The sequence below is a fragment of the Cebus imitator genome, unplaced genomic scaffold (assembly GCF_001604975.1).
Source record: "Cebus imitator isolate Cc_AM_T3 unplaced genomic scaffold, Cebus_imitator-1.0 Scaffold30, whole genome shotgun sequence".
Classification (NCBI taxonomy): Eukaryota; Metazoa; Chordata; class Mammalia; order Primates; family Cebidae; genus Cebus; species Cebus imitator.
Window position 1 is genome coordinate 431,754 of NW_016107345.1, and position 3,545 is coordinate 435,298.

Sequence of the window (3,545 nt, forward strand, 5' to 3'; positions counted from 1 at the left end):
GAGACGGGGTTTCACCATGTTGACCAGGATGGTCTCCATCTCTTGACCTCGTGATCCACCTGCCTCAGCCTCCCAAAGTGCTGGGATTACAGGCTTGAGCCACCGCGCCCGGCTCTTTTTTTTTTGAGATGCAGTCTCACTCTGTCACCCAGGCTGGAGTGCATTGGTGTAATCTCAACTCACTGAAACCTCTGCCTCCCAGCTTCAAACAATTCTCCTGCCTCAGCCTCCAGAGTAGCTGGGATTACAGGTTTGTGCCACCATGCCTGGCTATCTTTTGTTGAGACAGAATTTCATCATGTTGACCAGGCTGGTCTCGAACCCCTGGACTCAAGTGATCTGCCCAACTTGGCCTCCCAGAGTGCTGGGATTACAAGTGTGAGCCACCAACCACCCCCAGCCTGTTTGTCTTTAGTAATATGAATGACAGCGTTTACTCTATAACTAGGAGAAGAGAGAGGTGACATGAAGGAAGAGAGGGGAAAGGAAGTTTGTTGAAGGAGGGAAGGGTATTTGGCTTTTAATACTGATATTGACCTGGAGGAATGGAGTCTAGAAGGGCCACTGCTTCATTACCATTTAGGGTTGGTGTAGGGGGGTGGGAGAGTATGGTAAAATTATTTCCACAGCAAGCCTCTATGGGGCAGAAGACTACATTCAATGATGGTGCCCATCTGTACAAGAGCTTAGAAGCTCTGAAGTATACTTAGATATGTCATCTCATGTAATCTCTGAGAGAGAGGTCACTTGCTTTCTTACTCTATCAGGTAATGCCAACAACAATATTTCTAGATATCTTGGTTAGTCTTTTTTCTTCTTCCTCTCTTAGAGACAGAGTCTCACTCTGTTGCCCAGACTGGAGTGCAGTGGTGTGATCATAGTTCACTTTACAGTGTGGTGGCTTATGCCTGTAATCCCAGCACTTTGGGAGGCCAAGGCGGGCGGATCACTTGAGGTCAGGAGTTTGAGACCAGCCTGGGCAGCATGGTGAAATCTCGTCTGTATTAAAAATACAAAACTTAGCCGGGCGTGGTGACGCAGACCTGTAGTCCCAGTTACTCAGAAGCCTGAGGCAGGAGAATCGCTTGAAACTTGGGTGGCAGAGACTGCAGTGAGCCAAGATCTCCACACTGCACTCCAGCCTGGGTAACAGGGCAAGACACTCTCTCAAATAAACAAGCACTTCACATTTATGATGTCCAAGCCAGGCACGGTGGGTGGCTCACGCCTGTAATCCCAGCGCTTTGGGAGGCTGAGGTGGGTGGATCACAAGGTCAAGAGATCGAGATCAGCTTGGCCAACATGGTGAAACCCCACCTCTAAAAAAAAAAAAAAAAAAAAAAAAATGATGTCCAAAAAGTCAGTCTGCTGAATTAGTTCAAGTTGCTTTTCTTGCAGTCTTTCCTGTCTGAGAAAATGGCAACCCCATCCTTCCAGATGCTTAGACGAACACTTTGGAAGCGGCCTTCTCTTCTCTCATATCTCATGTCCAATCTATTAGGGAATCCTAATTCCTAGGATTTTACCTTTCAAGCTATATTCAGAATCCAACCACTGCTCATCACCTCCTCTACTACCATACCCGTCTGAGTCTCCATCACCTCTCATCTGGATTACTGCAACAGCCTGCTTAACTATCACACATGGTAGGAGCTCAATAAATAATTGCAAAATGAATAAATGAAATATCGCCCAAGTATGGGTTACCATTGGCTCTTTGGTGTCTCACAGTTAAGCTAGAGACCCCTTACCATATTTTGGGAGACAGCAGAAAGACATAATATTTGGCCAGGAAATACTGTGTGCCACAGAGGAGGCAATGTGAAGGCAAGTTAAAGTAAACATGAAACAGGAGAGAGACAGTGGAGCCGTGGCTCTAAGGACTGTGAGTGAGGCTCAGCAAAGGCACACCAGGCCATCGAGCGCACTGTCCCTGCCACCCTGACTGCCCATCCTTTGCTCCTATAGGGCTTGACTGGATATCCTGCTTCCCTCTGCTGACCAGTTCAACCCAGGGTCCTATAGGGTGATCTTCAAGAAGCCAGCACAGAGCTGGCTGAGTGCGGTGGCTCATGCCTATAATCACAGCACTTTGGGAGGCAGAGATGGATCATGAGGTCAGGAGTTCGAGACCAGCCTGACCAACATGGTGAAACCCTAGAAAATTTAGCCAGGCGTGGTGTCTTGTGTCTGTAATCCCAACTACTTGGGAGGCTGAGGCAGGAGAATTGGTTGAACCCAGGAGCTGGAGGTTGCAGTGAGCTGAGATCGTGCCACTGTACTCTATCCCAGGCAACAGAGCGAGACTCCATCTCAAAAGAAAAAGAAGCCAGCACAAGTGAATGACCCTCCCTCAGGACCAAATGAAGAGAGCAGCTTCATTCTGAGCTTTGGAGCTGCTAGAGGGAGGGAATTGAGTGGACCAGCCAAGTTCTTCAAACTGGGCTGGAGAGGAAAGGTAAGGAAGGGTTGTAGGTGTGGCCTGGCCTGAGATCCCTTCTTCTACTCTTGGGCCACTCTAGGGTCCATCCTTCTCTCTCTCCGTATAGGGGAGAGGCAGAAGCTGCTCTCTAGAGCCCAGATCTTCTGCCTGCTTCAGGAGTGCTTCCAGGAGTTTGTAGTTTGTTCCCCTGTCTCATTAGCCATTTTTGCAGTAGGCACCTAAGGCCTGATTCCTTCATGTTGGTCACTCAGGAGCTCTTCTTCAGACTGGCCAAGGGAATATGGTTTGGGAAAAGCACTTAGCTGGGTCTCCTACATGTTGAGTTCAATTTCCTCCTTTGGGTGTGTTTTAGCTTCCAGCTGGGATCTTTGCCATCGTAATTATAACAACCACACTCTGCACGGAGGCTCTAAGAGCTCTATAGGCAAACACATAAATAGAAAGGAATTCCTAAGGCAAGCCAAGCAGTTATCAGAATCTCCACCCCTACCAGAGTCGGAAGCTTTGTCCTTGCCTCCCCATAACTGCTTAGTGAGAATTATTTAACCAGCTTGAATTCTTTCTACAACCACATTGAAATCGGATATCCTGAGGGAAGGGGAAATTTTCCTGCACCCCAACCCTGTTCCTCTCCAAGCCTTTCTCATCTAGCCAACAGCACTGTCATTCACATGTCTGCTTGAGAGAAAAACTGAGAGGTTTGCTTTTATTCTTCCTTGTCCCTCACCCCTCATCTTATCAGCAAAGCTTATTGCCTCTACAAAGTGTGGCTGGAATGTGCCTGGAGTCTATCTTCTTCTCCTCACTATTTCGTGTCAATTGTGTTCATCTTGGACAATTGCTAACTGATCTCCTGCCTCCACTGTTGGTTTTTCTTTTCTTTCTTTCTTTTTTTTCTTTTTGAGACAGAGTTTCGCTCTTGTTGCCCAGGCTGCAATGCAATGGCGTGATCTCAGCTCACTGCAACCTCCGCCTCCCAGGTTCAAGTAATTCTCCTGCCTCAGCCTCCGGAGTAGCTGGGATTACAGGCATGCACCACATGCCTATCGAATTTTTTGTATTTTTAGTATAGATGGGTTTCTCCGTGTTGATCAGGCTGGTC